This window comes from Petaurus breviceps, unplaced genomic scaffold, assembly GCF_028583685.1.
Source record: "Petaurus breviceps papuanus isolate PSGF00001 unplaced genomic scaffold, PetGlider_PUasm1.0 128, whole genome shotgun sequence".
NCBI classification, from domain to species: domain Eukaryota; kingdom Metazoa; phylum Chordata; class Mammalia; order Diprotodontia; family Petauridae; genus Petaurus; species Petaurus breviceps.
In genome coordinates, this window is record NW_027185664.1 from 1,930,470 (window position 1) to 1,954,092 (window position 23,623).

A 23,623-nucleotide genomic window follows, 5' to 3' on the forward strand; every position below is an offset into this window, starting at 1 on the left:
GAGAAACAGAAAGCCATAGTTTGGGGAGCCAAATGGAGCACAAGTGAAACATAGTGAGTTTCTAAAAGACTGGGCCAAGAGATATAATAGATATTCCACTGGGATACAGTCCCAGGAGTATGAGTTATCTATGGCAAGTTCTCTTTTCCAATTGCAGCATTGGAATCTGTAGAAAATGTGCCTTTTTTATGTAAAGAATTTTCCCTGGTTACATTCCTCACTATTACAACTTAATTAAATTTTAATTTGAATTAATGTGTGCACCTGAGTTAGTCTGGCATACGGAGATATGGAGGGGCTCGGAGCTATGATTTTACACAGATGATTATTCCAACAGTATCAATAACTTTGCTGGAGCTAAGAAGGAAGACACATAAAGAGGGCTCCAGGAGACAGCAGTTTCATCCTTCTTGAACCTGCAATGCGAAGCTCCTACCATGGTCTGGGGAAGAGAGAGCTGCCCTAGGAGTTCTAGTTCCATTCTCCCACTGACTCCACTGTACAACTGGACAAATTGTTAACCTCTCTGGACTTTAGTTTCCTTCCCTGTAAAAGAAGTCCGTGATGGTCTGTGACTCTAAGAAACAATATATGCTTGTGGAATTTAAAGCTGGAGGAAAACTTGGAGATCATCTAGTCCACTCCTCTAATTTGAAGAGACTGAACTCTGAAGAGAGGAAATTATTTACATCACACAGTGAAAGAGGGGAAATTCAAACCCAGGCTTCTGACTCCAAATCTAGAGCTCTTTATGCTGCAGTATCATAATATGTCTCTTCCTCAGGTCAAGTCACAAAATAGCTATTTAAAAAAAAAACACAGAAGGATTAAGGTAGGACTTTCTCAATATTAAATCACACTGTGGTCAGCTTCTATTCAGAAAGTATATTGTTTGCTTGATACATGTCAAAGAGATTGATGTAGTCTCTGGTTACTTCAAGCAAAGCAAAGAGATAGATGAACTGGGTACATGAGTGTGCTGGTGTCAGCTCTTACTGGCTTGTGTTCAATTTTTATTGTGACCATTTACACCTAGGAAGTCACCAAGTGCTAAGAATCCAAGTTTGATTTGTTGTTTTATTGATTGTCTAGACTTTAAAAGGTGATGGGAAGAGCTCCTCACCTCTACATGACAAGGAAACAAGGGTGAAGACAAGACCGGCACTATGGCTCAGGGACAGGGTTTGGTACAGAGGGTGCCCCAGGGAGTATGATAGAAACACCCAGAATGGCCTTTCTTAGCCAGCTTTTAGGAGACAATGGACTAGGTGTCGCCATGGCTGGGCTTAGACCACGATGAATCTTGTCCACCTCTCCTAACAAGCTCTTTGTTCAGGGCATATGCAGGAGGGAAGAGCATTCTTTTTCACTCATGCTTTGGGAAAGAATTTTTTTTTTAATATTTCTCCTTTGAAGTTATTGCAGCCCGAGAAATTTTGGTACCACAACCTTGGTAGTGGGGGTCGTCCCTCACATAAGTCTGGCTTACTCTCCAAAGCATTCTTCCCATCTCCTTTCACATGACTATCCATCAGCAAGGGACCTCCAGTCCACACAGAGGAATCTTGACATGACAGGGGTCTTTACTGATAGTGGTATGGGTGGTTGCATTTCCTGTATGCCTGTACATTTTGCACCAGGTGCCAGCTTCACAGTTCTACTCACCCATGACAACACAGTGGACTTGGGTCACTTTTCATTGGCCTGAACACCCCAAACCACTGCAACATCTTTTCTTATGACTACTCAGGGTGAACACAGGAAAGCCCTCTGAGAAGAATCTCTATGCCGACAGTGATGCTACCTGCCAGCCCCTTCAGACCAGGCTTGGTATTAACCCAGAAAACCTCATCTTCTATAGGAAGAGCATAGGAACAGTGCCCACCCCAGACCTGGCCTAGCACTGTGGGGATATATGCCTTCCCCACTCACCTCAGGCATTCAGGGAACCTTCCCTGACACCAAGGAAATCTACTGCTTTGATGCCTCCCCAGTACTGACAAGGTCTCCAAGATCACATCACTTTGCTAGTGCTGCTAGTCCATAGCACCAAGGATGAAGTTGCTGGCTTCTCCTGTGGACTGGCACAGTATGAACCCTGCTGGAAAGCTATGGGGCCACATTGGCGGAGGGTGCCAGGAACCATAACATCAAGTTTTATAACCAATACTTGGAGCACTTTCATAAATTCATTTCCCAGGAGCTGACAAACTAATATAACCTGGGCTCTCAGTAAACCCTGTATCCCCCTGCCCAGGGAAGGATGTGAGGCAAGAGGCAGGCAGGCCCAGGGAACCCAGTGGGAGTCGGAAGTCACAGAAAAGGAAGGAGAAGTTGAAGGGTTCCTCCCTGGCAGGCTCTCCTCCCACTGGAGGATTGCAAGGTGAAATATGCTCCTACCCCTTCCTTTCCAGCTCTGACTTCTGCAACCTCTTTTGACATCCACTCCCCTCCCAGGAGAAAGGAGGGTCAGAATGACCTCCATTTTCCTCCCCACAAAGTCTGAATCTATTACCATAAACTGTTGCTGATCCTGGGACTGCCTCCTCCACCTGGGAGGGATTGAGCAATTCAAATCCCTTCCTCTCTTGCTTCCCTTCCATCTTGCCTGGTTTAGCCATTTTTCAGTCGTGTCCAACTCTTCATGACTCCATTTAGGGTTTTCTTGGCAGAGATAGTGGAGCGGTTTGCCACTTCTCCAGCTCATTTTACAGATGAGGAAACTGAAACAAACAGGGTTAAGTGACCTGCCCAGAGTCACACAGCAAGTAAGTGTCTGAGGCCAAATTTGAACTCAGGAAAACAAGTCTTCCTGACTCCAGGCCCGGCACTCTGCGCACTGCATCACCACCACCTAGTTACACCCCACACACAGCCTTCCCTCTACCAGGACAATAGCAACAATGCATCTGCCAAATGTGGCAGGAGAGGGCCTCTTTGGACCTCATTCTCCCCTACACCCCTTCCAAAAATTCCCAAATCTCTGGGAAGGCAATGACTGCATGAGAAGTATTTGCATTTCCTACCCCCATATCCCTCTCTGCCAGTCAGAGAGGACTCTTCCTATTACATTCCAACCCCAAGCTAGCTCCCTCCCAGAAGAGCCCTTTATGATCTCAAACACCCGGCTTCCCCTTCCCCACTCTCCCCAACATGGGTAGATTATACAGATAGCTAAAACAATATCTGCATTCATTCTTGAAACAAAAACAAGAATGAAATTAAAGGTGTAATTTTTTTAATGTGATGGAAAAAATGTTAATGATTCAGATTAAACTTACAAGTGAATCACGAATGAAGGGAGCAGTTTTTGAGAATCAGTTATTAAATATTTACCAGAACACTCCTGGCAAGATGCCAAATAAATGTGCCCTATCTCCAACATTCAGAAATGTGAAAAGAGAAAAACAGAAAATGAGAACATCATGGCAGACCTGCCATGGATATTGAAGCCTCCAAGGAACAACTGAAAGATTCTATCAAACACAACCTACAGCATTTGGTTCATCCACACATTCTTTTCCTGGTCCCTTTCATCACTAGTATCAGCTGTTTTCCAGAAAGTTGGCCAAGGTTTGTGGAGAAGTAAAGTAAAGTTATGCTTTCTGCAGTTGGGCTGAAACATCAAGGAAATTGAACTTGATGGTTCTCACACTATGGGTTATTGGCATAGACTCTAATAAACCCAAAGCTCCCCAGTTATGGAAAAGAACCTCCCTTCAGATGAGGCAAACTCACATATGGAAGTAATCTATCCACCCTTAGAACTACTTAGTACCTCTTTTATTTCATGTTCACATTCTACCTAGTATTGCAGAAATTTGTGTATGTGTCTTACCTTCCCTACTTGCAAGTGTAAGTTCATTGAGGGCAGGAACCATAGCTTATTCTTCTTTGTATTATCCATAACACCTAATACAATGTCCTTCACCCAACCAGTATTAGTTGAATGAATGAATGAAACAGACTTATTGCATATTGTAGCTGTGACATAGAGCCAAAGGACTTGCATTTTATGGTTCCATCAAGAAAGATAACTCCTGGGGCAGCCAGGTACCACAGTGAGTAAGAGCGCCAGCTCCAGTGTCAGGATGACCTGGGGATCGAATCCAGGCTCAGACACTTAGCACCCACCCAGAAACACCTGGACATTGTAACCTTGAGCAAGTTACTTAACCCCAATTGCTTAGGGGCAGCCAGGTGGCTCAGCAAGTAAGAGCACTGGCCCCAGTGTCCTGATGACCTGGGGATCAAATCCGGGCTCAGATACTTAGCACCACACCCAGAAATAACTGGCCGTGTAACCTTAAGCAAGTTACTTAACCCCAATTGCTTAAAAAGAAAAAAAAGACAACTCCATAAAAAATAAGCATTCCTTGAAAGAAGAGATATAAAAAGATATACATTTTGCACATTGTACATATTTTAGACTCTTAATGTATATATCAGCTATGCTGATTGTTCCTCTTCTAATTTTTTATTTTTAAAAATATAATTTGTGGGGCGGCCAGGTGGTTCAGCAAGTAAGAGCACTGGCCCCAGTGTCCAGATGACCTGGGGATCAAATCTGGGCTCAGACACTTAGCACCCACCCAGAAACACCTGGCCATTGTAACCTTGAGCAAGTTACTTAACCCCAATTGCTTATAAATATATATATATATATGTGTATATATATATATATATATATATATATATATAATTTGTAATTTAGTATAGTTCCCTGAAATGGTGAGAGGAAGAGATATTGGAGGAAAATATGATGATATTTAAAAATGCATGTAGGAAGGAAGGGAGAGAGGGAGGGAAAGAAGGGAAGAAAATGGAAGGAAGGAAGAAGGGAGAGAGGGATAAAAGTAGGGAAGAACAAACAAAGGAAGAAGAAGGAAGGAAGGAATGTGGGTAGGAAGGAAGGCAAGAAGGCAGGAAGGCAAAGTCCAGAACAGGAACTATGGAACAGAATTCAAAACACCAGATTTTTAGACCCAGTTAAGCAAAGCTTTGCTGAGTGATCTAAGACAAAGGACAAAACCTCAATGGCCCATTTACTTATTGAGTATTTATGATAGTGCGATGCACTGTGAATAATACACCTTCCTATGGCAGTTTACAGTTTTCAAAGCCTTTTCTTCACAACGACCCTAAAGGTAGATGGTGCAAGCATTAGAATTTTCATTATACTGATGAGGAAACCAAGACTCAAAAAATTGAGAGGACTTACCCACAGCAGCATAGCTAGAAAATGTTGAAGGTAGGAACAAAGATGAATTAAACGCAGTCCCTATCATCACTGAGGTCACAGTCTGTTATAGAGTGGAAAACAAAATTGCAATTTGAACTGTAGTAAATGCTTAGGAGAGGTCCAAGCAGAGTGGCATTTGAGACTTAAAGAAGAGAGGCCACCTATAGCAGAGAGAGGATTTATTGAAAAGTCAGCACCTGAGCTGGAGAATAAAGTTGAGGTAGTACTTCAATTGTCTGTGAGAGATGGCAGGGAGAAGTGTTCCAGCTGCGGGAATGAGGTAGAAAAAAGTAGAATGAGATCAAGGAAGGCTAGTAGTCCAGTCTGATGGGAATGTAGATGATGTAAGGAAATCCACCAGCCTCAGCCTCAGCCTCCCCACTGGCAGGGACTATAAGGCATGTGCCAACACACTCAGCTAGAGCATCCTTTTGTAGAGTAATCATTCCATCATTTTTTAATATAAAACCAGATTTCTGTATATCAGGTTTGGATAAGTGACCATGCATCTGTATTCCTGACAAAAGTACCTCGATGGGCCCAGAAATAATGAACTCACTCATGTTTCTTCTCTCTTGCCAGATGTTATATTAGACCAAATGTCTACCTCTTTCCCTTAGCAAGATTACCAGTCTCTTGTACATTGTTCAGGTGTGTTTGATTCTTTGTAACACCGTTTGGTATTTTTGTAGCAAAGATACTAGAATTCTATATGTTTCTCCAACTCATTTTACAGATGAAGAACTGAGGCAAACAGGGTTAAGTGACTTGCCCAGGGTCACCCAACTAGTAAGTGTCCGAGGCTGGATTTGAACTCAGGTCTTCCTGATTCCAGGCCTGGTACTCTATCCACTGTGCCACCTTGTTGCTTTCATATAGCTCCTAAAAGCTTGTCATTAGCAACATATTCCTCAGAAACAAAGGCCATAGACCAAAAAGGTTAAGAGCTTCCCTATTCATTCAGTCCTATGAGCTGAGGTGTCCATAGAGTCATAAGGCTATTTGGGAATGTCCCAGTCCAAACTAAGGGTGTTCCTTCTCTGATTTCCAAACACAAGGACTCTGGCAGAAGAGAACTGTATTCAAATCCAAATATTTCTTCATTTCTCAGAGGGTGCTGTGGATCCCACGATTCATACTCACGCTCCTCCATCCAAAGCATAATGTCACAGCACCCTGAGGGGACGGACTCATGGACTCAGTTTCATCTAAAATGTCATGTTCTTTTGTTCTCTAAATGTCATCACTAGACAAAAACCCCGTTTGTCTTTTTTCTAATGGGTGCCCAGGGTGGGACAGTATTATTGGGGAAATAATGGGCGGGGGGGAGTAACTCAAATAAAAAGTCCAGATGGAATGCTTAATGTGGCAGGAGGAATTTGACCTTTAACCAAGCTGTGTGCTGGAGCAAATGCTAAAAAGTCATTTAATGACCTACTTCAAGGGCTCTGCCACTCTTCTGACCTCTGAGTACTTATTGTCTATCATTCATTCCGGTAAGAAGATGCTACTTGCATTGTTCTCTTTGATTCATTTTTCTCTCTAGCCAGATGGTAAGTAGGTTCCTTCAGGACAGAGACTGAATCTCATGCTTCATCTGTATTCCCAAGGATAAAAGCAAGAATTCTATACTAATGGCAGCCCCAAAACAGATATGGAACACAGAAAAGTGAAGGAAGAGAAGGCTATGCCCTCCTTCCCCCTCTTTCCTCCTACTGTCACTTCCTGACTGAGTGAATGATGAAGATCTGTGTAGTAAGTGAAGATTGGGAAATATTGAAAAGCCAGTGGATGGACAGCTCCGCCAATCAGAAGAAGACCAATAAATGATTTAATCACAATTCCCTAAAGGGCATTTCAAACGGTTTTCCTTGATATATTTGAAGATGCTTGCAAATGTGCCCTGTTGCTTTTTCTCTTAGCCAATTTTTGGTTTAGTAAGCCTTTTTATGAAGTCAGTCCTTAGCTATCTAGTCCTAAATGGCAACAGAATGTAAGAATGACTATCCATTCTTATTGTCTCTGTCTTGACATTGCTTAATACTATGCCTTTTGTGTAGACACGTGGATGGGCTTCATGTATATGCTTGTTGATTGAATGAATCATATTTTTAATGTCAGGAACACACATCTGTAATATAAAGAATCAAATAGAAAGAATGAAATTGGGAAAAATTTAGATTATTAAAATACTACTGAATATTAGGTGGCTTTGGACTATTAGATCAATGCATGATTTGCTGGGAGACTTTGGAAGTGATAGTTTCACAAGATAATTGGAGTCAGCCCTGTACAATGGGAAAGCTCTTGGTTTGGAACCCCAAGGACTAGAGTTCAAGACCCAGCTCTGCTATTTACTACATGGACAGTCTTAGGCAAGTCATTTAACCTCACCAACCTCAGTTTCCTCATCTGTAAAATGAAGGGATTGGATGAGATCAAAGGTATCAAACTCAAATACAAAGGGCTCTCTCTGAAATAGGTTTGTCTGATTATGCATGTGTAATCTATATCAAATTGCTTACAGTCTCAAGGAGGAGAGAGGAGAGGGAAGGAAGGAGAGAATTTAGAACTCAAAAAAAAAATTTAATGTTAGAAATTGTTCTTACAATGCAATTGCGAAAGAATAAAATATTGTGGGGTTTTTTTAAAAAGGGTTCCCTCAAAAAAAGAAAGCTTCATTAGGGGTGGCCAGGTGGCTCAGTGAGTAAGAGCACTGGCCCCAGAGTCGAGATGACCTGGGATCAAATCCAGGCTCTGATACTTAGCACCACACCCAGAAATAACTAGCCGTGTAACCTTGGGCAAGTTAACCCCAGTTGCTTGGGGGAAAAAGGGGAGGTTCCCTCTGACCTCTATAATAACTTAGAAAACCACAAAATAACATTATATATATACATATATATATATAGTTAAGCATTTTCCAATTACATTTTAATCTGGTTCCTACCAAACTCTAAAGTTTTTCTTGCAAAAGTTTGATACTTCTGGACTAGATGACTCCTGAAATTCCTTCTGGTTCTAAATTTATAATCCTTCAGAATTTCATTCTTGAGAACTTCCAGACTCTCTTTGGCTGACTTTTTCTACAAAATATTACTCTCTATAGTATCAAGATTGGCAGATATATGTAGGCTATATCTCCTCCCCCTTCCAGTTTCATAATTTCAGTCAGGTTGACAAAACTACAAGAAAACATATAAAATTGCCAGTCTTCCTTAAGAGTGTTCTAGAAATCCAAACATTATTTGTAGACATCATCTTCTTAGACTCACTTCTACTTTCCAAATCTGCCTTTTGCTACTGAATCCTTAGTAGTGAAAATATTACTTGTGCCCCTAAAATCCTTTTCCCCCAGGACTTCACAATCCTTAGCAATGCTTTCTAGATTTCTTCTATGGTATCAGTTGTCCCCATATGAATCACTAGGAACATGTAGTGGTCATCAGACTTTATAAGACTTGGGAAACTTCATCCCAGTTCGCATAGGTGTCCCATGAAGACAGGAGACCAATCTATTTCTCCTGTCAAGCTAACAAAAAGAATCTTCTTAACCCTCAGCTGGGAGTTAGAAATCAATCATTGCTACTTGTCTCTTTACCTGATGGTTACTGGGTAACCCCTCACATTATGGTGCCTGTTCATGGGATACACATCATCCACCACTCCAAAGTTCCTGACCCCACACCCACATTGACAGTCTTTAAGATGCTGGTACCACAAAGTTGGTAAACTCCTGAGTCATCTTCTGCTCAAGGTTGACCTCAAGCTAGAGTCTACAGCATCGGCTGGGAGAACCAAATATGATTTGCAGTGTGACATCTGATGGTTGGACCCTAATGTTGGAACTCTGACCTATGCTGGAGACCTGGGAGTATGGGAAGTTCATTTTCTAGACTTCCAAACACACAGCTACACTGCACTGCAAAAATCTCTTTTTCGTTGTCTTAGGTTTTGTTTTTCGTTTTTTGTTTTTCCTCCATCTTAGTCTCACAATCTCTCTTAGTCTTTTTCCCTCTGATTTAGAGCTCATAAAAGCTAAGACTCTGAAAGAGAGAGTAAGATTGATGACCATGCAGCTCTGCCTCACTTAAATCTAATTTATACACAAGTCAAGACCTGTGATGATTGGTCCTCTTCGAAATGAAGAATGAGCAATCTTTTTTTCTTAGAGGTATCTAGGTGGCACAATCAAAAGATCACTGGTCCTAGATTCAAGAACTGAGTTCAAATCTGGCCTCAGTCACTAGGGCAAGTGTCACCCTGGGCAAGTCATTGCCTCACTTTCCTCACCTTTAAATTGGAAATACTAATAGCACCAACTCTTAAGATTGTTGTGAGCATTAAATGAGATAATATTTGCAAAGTGTAATGCTTGGCAGATAAGAGTAATAATAAATACTTACTTCCTTTCTACCTAGTTATTGACATGTAATAGCCTCCTTTAGAATGATGTCAGTTCCTTGGGGATGGGGATAGCTTTTTTGCCTTTCTTTGTATGCATTGCACTTACCTGGCACATAAGTGATTTAATAAATGTTTGCTGAGTTGATTCAATGACATCCCAGATACCCCTAATTTAAAAGATATGAACCAGTAAAAACCTTTGTCTGTAAGTGAGCAAAGAGTAAACGTTTTCCTTTCCTTTTCCATGGCAACAATTTCCATGCACAGCAAAGAGGAATGAGTCATTTAGGAAGGAAAAGCCATGTCCCTAAAAAGGAGTAAGCTACCAGTGAAGTTCCACTCACATAAAGAGACAGGGTGAGAAAGCTGCCTAGGATTACTCAGACAGCTCTTTGGACTCAGATGATGACTGACAGCTCAATTTACCATACTTACCAAAACCACTTGGTAACTTGAAGTAGAATATAAGATTCTAATGGGCAAGGTTGAGGCCATTTTTATTTTATCTTTGTATCTCCAAGCTTAGAAGAGTGTCTGACACATAGAAAGCACTTAAAAATCATTTGTTGAATGGGATGAAATAAAACTTAATAGAGTTGAATCAAGTCAAGACGAATGGAGATGGACAGGTGACCAGCCAACCAATCAGACACCCTAGCTGATGCAATGAAGAACCAACGTGGGAAGAGGAAGAACGGGGAATTCAAAACAAAGAAATAATTCAATTCATTAATTATGTATTATGTACAAAACACTGCATATCTGTAAGTGAGATACAAAGTCAGATTGATTTCTGTCCTCGCCTTCACTTTTCTTACAGCCTAGTAAGCAGATAAACTCACTTATACAAAGACACAGGCACCTTCATGAGTTACTGATCTCAGCCAACAAAGGGGCCCCAAAGGCTGGGAAGAAAAATGGAGGCCAGTGAGCAGGAACATATACCACTACGTAGAGATTTCTGTTCTTGTTTAGCAGTGATATTCTTTGGGAAATAAACAATCGAGGGGAAAAAAATCCCACAGAAATCATGTTGGACAGGAGGGCTGAGGGGGAAACTAGGGACTATGGAACTCAATTCAGGCAAACTAAAGCACATTCCAGTGAAGAGATAAGCTTCACAAGAAGGAAATCAGCACAATTGCTTAGAAGAGTTTCAGCACTGACCCTCTCAGACTAGGCTTCTGGGAACCATAAAATATCTCCAATCCATTGATCATTGGGAACATGATCTTGGTTTTCCTCTTTTGTTATACTACTTGCACTGTCACCCTCTTTTTTTTTTTTTTTTGCTTTTTGGAGGGCAATTGGGATTAAGTGACTTGCCCAGGGTCACACGGCTAGTTTTTGTATTAAGTGTCTGGGGCCGGATCCAAACCCAGGTCCTCCTGACTCCAGGGCCAGTGCTCTATTCATTGTGCCACCTAGCCACCCCGACTGTCACCCTCCTAACATTCACTGGGAAAGGAAGGAGAATTAAATTTGTCCAAAAACCCACACAACTCTTGAAAGTGAGTTCCTGCTGGGATTACATGCCTTTGCCCAAACAACTATAATAAGATGCACAGTTAAGTAGCAATTTTGGCAAGTAACTCAAAATACTATCCACTTTGTAATCAATAACTGTGAATATAACACAAGGAATAATTAAGCATCTCTTTCCCTTCTTCACAGGGGTGAGGGACTCTGTGTGTCATTACGTATAGTATCAGATCAGATTGAATTGTTGCCATGGTCAAAGAATTTATCAGTACTTGGTCAAACTACTGATGAAGGGCTGCATTTCAGAAAGTTGGTTATGTTGTGGTAACTACACTCAAAACCTTCCCAGCATTGTAGGACCTGCCAAAGCTTTTACTCTGCTAGCAGATGGTTCAGTGGATAAAGCACTGAGCCTGAAGTTAGGAAGATCTAAGTCCTAAATCTAGCCTCATAAACTTACCTTAGTTGCAGGACCTTGGTTAAGGCATTTAACTTCTTCAGTTTTCTCAACTGTAAAATGGGAATAATAATAGAACCTACCTCTCAGGGTCGTTCTGAGAATTAAATGAGAATTAAATAAATTAATAAAAATTAAATTAAATTAAATTAAACATATTTGTAAAGTGGGCACTTAGCACTGTGCCTAGCATCTAGGAGGCACTTAATAATTGCTTATTTCCTTCCTTCCTACCCCAGTGAGCATTTCTACATTGTGGAGAAGTGGACACTTGCTAATATGAGGAATGACTTTAAAGTTTAATTCAATATGATGAGGAGTGACCCTGCCTACTAGAGAATTATTTAATTTGCAATTAGCAAAGGAAATAGAGTCTTTTCTGAAATTTCCATTTGAGAGCCCTCTTGCCCACACAGTGTGATTTAGGAGTACCAAAGGAGGTCCTCACCCAAAAATATCAATCCATTTATGCTCAAAATAATTTTATTGCATGCCAAACAGACAACAAGCATTTATTAAGTGTTCGCAATGCACCATGCACTGGGGCTACAAATACATGCCTAAAGAAAGATAGATGCTGTCCTCAAGAAGCTTACGTTGTAATGGGAGAAAATGACACCTAGCAGGGAACTGAAAAATGAGGAGTAGTGGATAAGACTTGGTAATGAAGTCCAGAGAATCCGAAGCAGAACCAGGAAAGCAATGAAGAAAAACCCAAAAAGAAATGAATGAAAATTGGAAAGAAGAAAAAAGAAGGGAACAACCCAAGATCCTCAAAAGAGGATCTGAACAGCCACATACTTTCAACATGATAAAGAAACACTATATATTAAAAGATTCTAAACACACTAGATGTAAAAATCAACAAATTAACTTTAACAACAGTCCAAGTAATTTAGCTGGACCTACCACAACACATATCAATATAGCGAATAAATACTTTAAAGAAAATTGAGGAAAATCTAGTATCCCTATAGAAAGACATGATGTTGGTAAAGAAAAAGCTGACTTTGTAATGAGATATCAATCATCAGTAAAAATAGAACAAAGCAACTAAATGGCAAAAGTGATATGGAAAATGCATTAAATAGCAGCTTCATCTTATGGAAACTCTCTCTGGAGTTTATAAAACTGGAGCACTAAAAAGGTAGTGGGATAAAAGTATAGAATCAGTGGGAAATTTAATTCTCCAACTAGAAGGTGAATCAGCACAAGCAATAGTAAATACAGCAAAATAAGACCCAAAGAACTAAAAGAAGGATTGAGTATTTCATAAGCAAAAATCATGAAATCATACAATAGTCAGAGAGCTGACCTAATAATCACAGATAAATTGAAAAATGAAAAGAAAGATTCTAGAGATCATTTTTTCAAGAAATTGCCATTTGCTAGAACTAGTAAAAATTAAAGTATAAACTATGAATAAAATTCATTATTCTCTCCTCAAGGAGAGATTTCATATTCAGCTCAAATAGACACATTATCAGACTCTGGAGTTTGTTTCACCATTAAAGAAAAGATCTTATAAGGGAAGAAAATCATCCCCTGCCAAAGTGCCCCGGTTCAAATCACAGAAAGCCATTGTGTGCCATGAGATCCCAAGTCTATGCCTCAGGTCCAGAGTTCCAGAGTCTTCACTTAATATCTAGTCCTACTGGATATGTGAGTCAAATATGAGTTGAGAATTGTGTTGTACAGTCCCTTTGCCCATAAGAGAATCAGCTTGTAGGGGTTAAAGAAACTGAACTGTGCATTATTAATTTGGAGCAATCTTTTGGAGCAATCTATAGACTTGGATAAAGGTATAGATGGTAAGCTCATCAGATTTGCAGATGACACAAAATTAGGAGGCATAGCTAATATAGCAGAGTCAGCATCCAAAAAGATCTTGGCAGGTTATACAATTGAACACCCCGCAAAAATAATTTTCAAAAAATAAATTGAGGAGGAGCAGCTAGGTAGCACAGTGAATAGAGCACTCATCCGGGAGTCAGGAGGACCTGAATTCAAATCTAGCCTCAGACACTTGAGACTTACTAGCTGTGTGACTTTGGGCAAGTCACTTAACCCCCATGGCCTTGCCTCCCCTCTCCTAAAAGATCGATAAATTGAGGGACAAAGAATTAAGTCATTTGTTTTACCCAAGATCACACACATATGTGGTAGTAAGTAGCAAAGGTAGGAGTTAACTCCAAATCCAGGACTCTTTTTGCTATACTACTTTGCATATCAACTTTCTGTTGTGTGTCTTATTGACTCTATACCAAGAGTAGAGTATTAGACAGATAGATATGCACATAGCTAAGCATGCTTTGTCTGTTCCTATGGAAAATAGGCATATAACTTCATTATGCCAAGGTTACATGACTAGGAATTAGTAAAAATACATCAGGTCCAGGAAGGAGGATTATATAGTAGAATGGAAATGGAGAATGAATCGGAGCTAGTTCTAGTCAAATAAATCCACCCTATCTTGATAGCATGTCAGTGTGGAATGAGACAGAGCTGAAAGATAGACAGCAGGTCAATCTTTGAGAACCAGAGAGAACTCTAACATTTCTATTCCCTTTATAATTACTATCCTTCCCACTGGACAACTAGGTGGCTCAGTGGAATGTTGGACCAGGAGTCAAGAAGACTCATTTTCCTAAGTTCAAATCTGGCCTCAGACACTTACTAGCTCTGTGACCCGGGCAAGTCACTTAACTGTGTCTGCCTCAGTTTCCTCATGTGTAAAATGAGTTAAAGAAGGAAAGGGCAAACCACCCCAGTATTCATAAAGCCATGCACGAGCAGCTTTCCAGAGGACTGCTTCTGTGAACAGCTTTCAAAGTTCTGATTACATAGTATAGTGAGCTCTCTATTTAGTCAATAACAAATCAGAGCAATACATACATAGGACATCAAAATCCAGCATTCACAATGTTACAACTTATCACAGAAAATCAAAATACAGCATTAACCATGTCACAGCTCAACAACTTATCACTAAAATGGCCACATAGTTTTAAACAAAGTACATTCATTTAGTCAATCACAAAATCCTTAATTCAAACACAAAGTACAAAAGTCAAAGTTCTCCACCCCTAGGTCACAGTAAATCAAAATCTTCTCAGTCAGTACACAGTATCCAAGTAAAGTCTTCTTTCAGCTTGACTCAAGGCTGGCTCTCAGCTTCCATGGTTCCTCTTCCATGGTCCCAGCTCCAAATGTCACCTGGGTTCAAAGGCAGGCAGCTCCCAGTTCCTTGTCCAGCTCCTTGTCCAGTTCTTCATCCAGTTCTTATTCCACATTGAAGTTCACTGTGTCCAGTCCACCTCAAGTCCTTCGCAGTTTCTGTTTCTGGGAAGACAAAGCTTGACAGAGCCACAGCAATATTCATACACATTGCTGGCACCATCATCAATTTACTATCTGCCTATGAAATCAACTCAGACCCACCAACAAGGTCTGAGAACTCAACACAAATCATCAAAATAGAAATCAACACAGACCCACAAACAAGGTCCAAGAGGTCAGCACAAATCATCAGTAAAGTTCCAGGACCTCCAAAACCCTCCTCCAGGACTTCTGTAAACAAACAACCATAAAATCCTCTTTCAGGGCTTCCAGTAAGGTCCCAGTAAGGACACTTCTGTACAAAGTATCTGTAGCAGCAAGCACCCCAGCGTCCCCAGGGTGTCTGCCAACACAGGTTCTTAGATCTGCTTTGATAAAGGAAAGCAACTCAAAATGGGTTAACAAGCTTACTTTAATCCGTCAAAATAGGTATCATTTACCTAGTTCAGGGGGAAAAGGTCAGCACCCTGAACTTCAGAATATACAGACAGAATTATCAAGACAGAGAAACAGATCAAGTAGACAGATTTCCAAACTGTCCAATCATTACATCCATACCAAATCAACAGCTGGGTTTTTCAAAGCTGAGGGGGGGCTCTCAACAATGGCTTCCCAGAGTTTCATCTGATCAAATCACAGAACACTTCTCAAAGTGAGCCCCAAAGCAAAGCTACACATCAGGGCTTATATAGCCTTCTCCTGGCTCAGAGAATGTAACAACCTTATTGACCCACTGCCCAATCAAAAAAAAAAAAACCCAATCAAAAAGTATCTACTGAAAAACAAGCCTCCCACCCCAGGCTCCAGGTGCACTTTAGCCTAAGGGCAGGGAAGATCTTTAAATTTGCATTTCCATTACAGTATCACAAACAAATATCAACACAGACAGAGTAGACAAACAGAGTGCCAGAATATCACAAGTTTTCTCCTTCTTGACTCTGCTACCACTGAGTCCTCTTCTCAGTTCTGCTGTCTCTAACCTGGGCCTCTCCTTATATATGGTCATTAGCTCCTCTCCTTCCTGTTGCAGGAGTTCATGAGTTCTAGGGTTCACTAGTTGTGGGGTTCACGGGTTCTGTTTCTTAATAGGCTTTAAAGAAACTTTAACTGAAACAAGGTGTTAATCAATAGCTGAAACAAGGTGTGAACTACTTCTTATAGCCATTACAGTATCTCTGCCAAGAAAACCCCAAATGGGGACACAAAGGGTTGGGCACAACTGAAAAATAACTGAAAAAGCTTTCCCATTGCATAAGATCCAGTTCCTCCAAATACAAGGTTCTTGATGGCTAGCAGTAGTACCTGATAGTAAAAGGATTATTGACCTATCCTGAGGAGAAAAAATAAAGAGAAAAACTGGAACATGAAACAACAAACAAAGACAAAAATATATTTTCAATCCTCATATTTTCAAGCATTTATATGTGTTTGTTTGTCTTTTTAAGTAGAAGAGAAGAATGAAACTTTTAATAGGTCATGTAGTCCAGAAATACACCTTAAGGTAATTCTTGGAGAAATCAAGTACAGAAGGAGAGAGGTAGAAATCTGACATGTGACAATGGCGATGATGAGGTAAAACTCTGAATCATTCAATCAATAGAAGGGGATCCCATGAAAAAGGTACACAAAGTTAATAAAACAATGGTGAGAGTGCTATGACCTGAAATTGTCTCAAGGAGGGATGGAAAGCATTAGGTGAGGGGAAATCTTGGATGTTACAAAGATAAGGAAAATTAAAAGAAGTTGCTGTGATCATCAGTAATCTCAGGTGTTGAGGAGGTAGGACTTGCATACGTGATTGCAATTATGTTCAGTCTGGTAGATGGCTGCATTCATACTGTAGCATCTTTACAATATTTGTTTTTATGTATGTGATCAGCAAATGGTTGCATGTATTAATTAAGTAAATAAATTAAAAGGTCTGGTGATTTAGTCAAGGCTTATGATATACATCACTTGATTTCTAGCCTTCCAGAATTCACATATACATCCCTGGAGAACTTGAAGACAACAAAGCCTTTGAATCATTTAACAAATGCTCAACAACAGGATCATTCTGACCAACAGTTAAAGGTTGCAGATGGAAAGTGGGGGACTGGGCAAGAGATAAATGAGTTAAGAAACAAAATGAGTTTCATTCTTGACAACTTCCCAACCCTTTGGAGCTGACTTCCTTTGTGAAATTTTAATCCATGGAGTTGTATCTATCCTTTATCTGAATCCTTTGAAATCTGCCCTTCCAAAATCTAGAGGGCATTTCATACAATGTTCAACTTTCCTTCTCTGTCACAAAGTCAAAAATGGAGTGGTCACTTCCCCCCAAACTAACAAATGCTCCTTGTTGTGGGAATCAGATACTAAATTGTTGATTGCTTCTCCTGGAGGATGAAATATTATTATCCAAGTAAGTTATAAATGTATTAACTTCTCTGCTTTGGCCAATGAGCTCCAAAATCTGTCTAGATAATTGAAGCCCTCCCATGACTATGTTAACATGACTATTATGAGAAACATAATCTGTTTCTCAAACTTCTCATGTATTTCCTGTTTCAATCAACAAGCATTTAATAAGAGCCTACTGTGTTCCAGGCATTTTCCCAGATACCATGTAGACAAAAATTAATGTCCCTATTGTTAAAATAATAACTAATATTTATATAACACTTTAAGGTTTCAAATACTCTTGGCACATATTAACTTTTTTGATCCCCACGACAATCCTATAAAGTAGGAACTACTATATTCCTGTTTTACTGATGAGGAACCCAAGGATTAAAAAAAAGTGGAGTAACTTACACAGATGTGAAGCCCTATCTCTCCTCTTCCAAGTCCAGTACTCTATCCACAGTGTCACCTAACTAGCAGCCAGAAGACACAGCCACCTCCTCTACCTCTAGCTACCGAGTTCCCCCAGCAGGGTAGAACATGGAACAATCACCTGAATTTACCTTACCCTAGAGATAGCTCCAACTAGATTCAAAGTTAGGAGTCCAGCTGTGAGAAATGTGGCAAGTCATTGAATTTCTTTGTGTATAACTTTCCTTTTCTGCCAAGTAAGAATATGACATTTGCATTATCTGTTTCATAGGGTTTTGTAAGGATCCAAAGAAATAATTTTATAAAGCTCTTTACAAACCTTAAAGTATGATATAAATGCTGCTGTTGCTGCTAGTAATGATGATGATGGTGATGGTGATGGTGATGGTGATGGTGATGGTGATGGTGATGATGATGGTGATGGTGATGATGATGGTGATGATGATGGTGATGGTGATGGTGATGGTGATGGTGATGGTGATGGTGATGATGATGGTGATGATGATGGTGATGGTGATGGTGATGGTGATGATGATGGTGATGATGATGGTGATGGTGATGGTGATGGTGATGGTGATGAATTCAACCCTGTGCTCTTTTTTTAATATAAGTACTTCACTATGCTTTAGGAATAACATTTAGGAAACTGTGTAGTGGATGGTTTGGAGAGAGGAGAGACTTGAAGCAAGAAGTCCAATTAGGAAACAATTACAATAGTCCAGGAGAGGGGTGATGAAGGCCTATGAATAGTCATGTGAAGGGAGATGGGAAGGATGCTTCGGAGGTAGAATCAACACAATTTGGCAACTGACTAGATGTGTGGGATGAGGGAGAAGAGTTTGACACATAAGATTGTGATTCGAAGAATGATTCAAATTCTTTGAAAAATATGGTGGAAAATCTCAATAAATATACATAAGAATAAATGAGTCAGGACAGCCAGGGTTCTGGTGGGTCTGATTCAAATCCATTTAAGACACTTGTGGGTCATTTAACATTTAACAAAAGGAGATTCATTTGGCTATAGCAGCAAAAGGATATGCAAGAAGGTTAGGCACTGAGAATCCCTTGAGTTGATTCAGCTGAGCAAAGGCGTGACTGGAACTCAACACTCCAGCATCTCAGATCTCTTTCAGGTCCTCTCGCTACTTTGTACTCAGGTGATAAAGAAATTACCTCAACAATCTGAGCCCTTCATCCCCTGAGCCAACCAAATCTCCAGGACAGTTTCAATGACTTCTAAGGAAAAACTAGCCTAACTTGCATGGCGGAATGAGTTAAGATATTGCTCCTGGCACAGCTGGGCTCTATCTAGTTGAGTCACACGTATTGTGTTCAGGTCTGGGAGTCACACTTTAGAAAGGATGTACATAAAATGGAGAATACCCAGAACAGGATGACCAGGATGGTCAAAATTGAGCTACATGCAAATCAGCTGAATGAACTTGGAATATTTAACCTGGAGAAAAAAAAATGACTTGGGGAAGAGGAGTAGTGAGCGTGGTAAAGGTTTTTAATTATTTGAAAGAGTATCATGTGAAAGAGGGAAATAATTAGATTTCTTTAGCTTGGATTAAAGTGAGGGTTTTTTAAATGGGATTCTTCAGTTTGGATTAAAGTATAGAAATTTCAGAGAATAACATTGCAGTGACAGGAAAAGAAAATTTTCCTAAAAATTAGAGCCATCTAAAACTGGAATGATCTGCCTCAAGAAGTAGTGAATTCCCTTTTTCTAGAGATCTTGACCACTTTGGGAGTATTTCGTAGAATGTTTTCACTTAGTCAGCTAGGTGGTACAGTAGATAAGTGCCAGACCTGGGGTTAGGAAGACCTCAGTTCAAATCATGCCTCAGACATTTAACTAGCTGTGTGACCTTGGGCAAGTCACTTAATGTCTGTTTCTTCATCTATAAAATGAGAATAATAGAATCTATCTCCTAGGGTTGTAAGAATAAAATGAGATAATAATTGTAAAACACTTAGCACAGTGCCTGGCATGTAATCACTATATAAATGTTAGTTATTACTTTTATTAAATAAGATAATAAGTATAAAGCTACTAACACAGTGCCTGGAACATGTAAAAATGTTAGTTATTGTTATTATTATTATTCCTGTTTGGATGGGACCAAATGGTCACTGAGGGCCTTTCAAACTCTATGAGTCTGTGATGGTTCTGAGAGGTATAAGGCTATCATGGAAAGGAAGACTAACTAGGAGTCAGATACTTAATCACCATAAGATCATAGGGAAAAAATCACTTTGTCTCTCTGTGCCTCAATTTTAACAACTATAAAATGGGAATAATAGTACTTACACTATATATGATTCCCTGGGTTATTGTCAAGGAAGTATTTTGTAAACCTTCAAAGGTTTAATTCTTTCCCTCCTTGTCCCGCAGACAACCTCTTGTTTTCCATTCTTGTTCCAAAAATAAATCTTTGAATGTCAGTTTCTATGCTAGGACCTGTACTGTAGAAATGGTTTGCTGGATACTACTCCTTCTTTTTTCGCTTTTTTTTTTTGGAGGGCAATTGGGGTTAAGTGACTTGCCCAAGGTCACACGGCTAGTTTTTGTGTTAAGTGTCTGAGGTCAGATTTGAACTCAGAGTCCTCCTTACTCCAGGGCCGGTGTTCTATTCACTGCACCACCTAGACACCCCAGCTGGATACTATTCTTAATTGCTTCCTCTGGATGCTGTAACAGACTTACTATTTCTGGTATAAGCAAGGAAATCAACCAAGTCTTTCCTGCCAACAAGAAACTGTCTTCCAAAGACAAGATGGGACCCTTTGGGACTGGTATAGGAAGTGGAGATCAGGCCTAAAAGATGAAGAGAAACAGATGATTTTATTTCTGAAGTGCTATCTCCCATTTTGTTGTACACATGGTGATTTAATTTTCTTTCTTAAAAAGGCTTCTATAGAACTGCCAATCAGAAAGGGCTTCACTTTACCAGCCAGGATCCATGTCCTGCCTTCTGAACTCTCCCTAATATTTACCTCTTTTATGAAGCTCCACAATTACAGACCCTCAGTGCTGAAAGGACCTGAACAAGCATCTAATACAATCCAGACCTGCAGAAGAATCAGTCACCTCCACAACAGCTCCCCAAAGTGTTCACCTGACCTTCCTTTACAATATGATAAAAAAAAAAAAAGAAAGAAGAAAACCAAATTATGAGTATCAAAAATGAAAAGGGTTAATCTACCTCCAATGAAGAGGAAATCAAAACAATAATTAGGAATTATTTTTCCCAATGGTATGCACATAAATTTGACAATCTTAGGGAAATGGATGAATATTTACAAACATACAAGTTGCCCAGATTAACTGAAGAGGAAGTAAATTACTTAAATAATCCCATCTCAGAAAAAGAAATTGAACAAGCCATCAATCAACTCCCTAGGGAAAAAATCTCCAAGGCCAGACAGATTCACTAGTGAATTCTATCAAACATTTAAAGAACAATTGATTCCAATACTCTACAAACTATTTGGGAAAATTAGTGAAGAAAGAGTCCTACCAAATTCTTTTTATGACACAAATATGGTACTGATACCTAAATCAGGAAGAGATAAAACAGAGAAAGAAAATTATAGACCAATCTCCCTCATGAATATAGATGCAAAAATTCTAAATAAAATACTAGCAAAAAAGACTACAGCAACTTATCTCAAGAATAATACACTTTGATCAGGTAGGATTTATTCCAGGAATGCAAGGATGGCTTAATATTAGGAAAACCATCAGTATAATTGATCATATCCACAATAAAACTAGCAGAAACCACATGATCATCTCAATAGATGCAGAAAAGGCTTTTGACAAAATACAACATCCATTCCTATTAAAAACATTAGAAAGTATAGGAATAGGGGAGGCCAGGTAGTACAGCGAGTAAGAGCACTGGCTCCAGTGTTGAGAAGACCTGGAGATCAAATCCCAGGCTCAGACATTTAGCATCCACCCAGAAACACCTGGCCATGTAACCTTGAGCAAGTTACTTAACCCCAATTGCTTAGGAGCCAGGTGGCTCATCGAGTAAGAGCACTGGCTCCAGTGTCAGGATGACCTGGATCAAATCCGGGCTCAGATACTCAGAACCACACCCAGAAATAACTGGCCGTGTAACCTTGAGCAAGTTACTTAACCCCGGTTGCTTTAAAAAAAAAAAGAAGAAGAAGAAAGTATAGGAATAAATGGAGCCTTCCTTAAAATAATAGGTAGCATCTATTTAAAGCCATCAGCAAGTATTATATGTAATGGGGAGAAGCTAGAAGCATTTCCCATAAGATTAGGGGTGAAACAAGGGTGTCCACTATCACCCCTCTTATTCAATCTGGTACTAGAAATGTTAGCAGTAGCAATTAGAGAAGAAAAAGAAATCAAATTAGGCAAAGAAGAGACCAAGCTATCACTCTTTGCAGATGCTATGATGACATACTTAGAGAATCCTAGAGAATCAAGTAAAAAACTATTTGAGACAATAAATAAATTTGGCAAAGTTGCAGGATATAAAATAAACCCACATAAATCCTTGGCATTCCTCTGTATTTCCAATGAAATTCAACAGCAAGAGATAAAAAGAGAAATCCCATTTAAAGTTACTGTAGACATTATAAAATATTTGGGAATCTACCTGCCAAAACAAGTCCAGGACCTATATGACCATAACTACAAAACACTTTTCACACAAATAAAGTCAGATCTAACTAATTGGAAAAATATCAATTGCTCGTGGCTGGGTCAAGCTTATATAATAAAAATGACAATTTTACCTAAATTAAATTATATGTTTAGTGCCGTAGCAATTAATTTACCAAAGAACTAGTTTATAGAGCTAGAAAAAATAGTAACAAAATTCATTTGGAAGAATAAACAGTTCAGAATATCAAGGGAATTAATGAAAAGAAATGCTAGGGAAGGTGGACTAGCTATACCAGATTTCAATCTGTATTATAAAGCAGCAGTCATCAAAACTACTTGGTACTGGCTGAGGAATAGAGGAGTGGATCAATGGAATAGATTAGGCACACAAGATTCAGAAGTCAATGACTATAGTAATCTATTGTTTGATAAATCCCCAGACCCAGGTTTTTGGGATAAGAACTCACTATTTGACAAAAACTGCTGAGAAAACTGGAATATAGTATGGCAGAAACTGGGCATAGACCATTATCTAACACCATATACCAAAATCAAGTCTAAATGGGTGCATGATCTAGATATAAAGGTTGATACTGTAAGCAGTCTCCTAAATCAAGGAATAGTTTACCTATCAGACTTGTGGAGAGGGAAAGACTTTATGACTAAACAAGAATTAGAGAACATTATAAAATGTAAAATGGATAATTTTGACTACATGAAATTGAAAAGCTTCTGTACAAACAAAGCCAAAGTAACCAAGACTAAGAGGAAGCTGGGAAATTGGGAAAGAATCTTTACAACCTGTGTCTCTGACAAAGGACTCATCTCTAAAATATACAGAGAACTGAGTCAAATTTATAAGAATACAAGTCATTCCCCAATTGATAAATGGTCAAAGGATATGAACAGGCAATTTTCAGAGAAAGAAATTAAAGCTATCTATAAGCACATGAAGAAATGCTCTAATTCACTATTGATTAGAGAAAGGCAAATCAAAACAGTTCTGAGGTACCACATCTCACCAGTCAGACTGGCTAAGATGACAAAAGAGGAAAATGACAAATGCTGGAGAGGATGTGGGCAAATTGGAACACTAATGCATTGCTGGTGGAGTTGTGAACTGATCCAGCCTTTCTGGAGAGCAATCTGGAATTATGCCCAAAGGGCTATAAATACTTTCATACCCTTTGATACAGCAATACCACTCCTAGGGTTATATCCCAAAGAG

At 39.5% G+C, this 23,623-nt stretch overlaps 1 pseudogene; it reads left to right on the plus strand.

Moving 5' to 3' along the window:
* Positions 1 to 1,166: 1,166 nt before the first annotated feature.
* On the plus strand, positions 1,167 to 2,215 carry LOC138172282 (alpha/beta hydrolase domain-containing protein 17A pseudogene; annotated as a pseudogene).
* Positions 2,216 to 23,623: the final 21,408 nt, after the last annotated feature.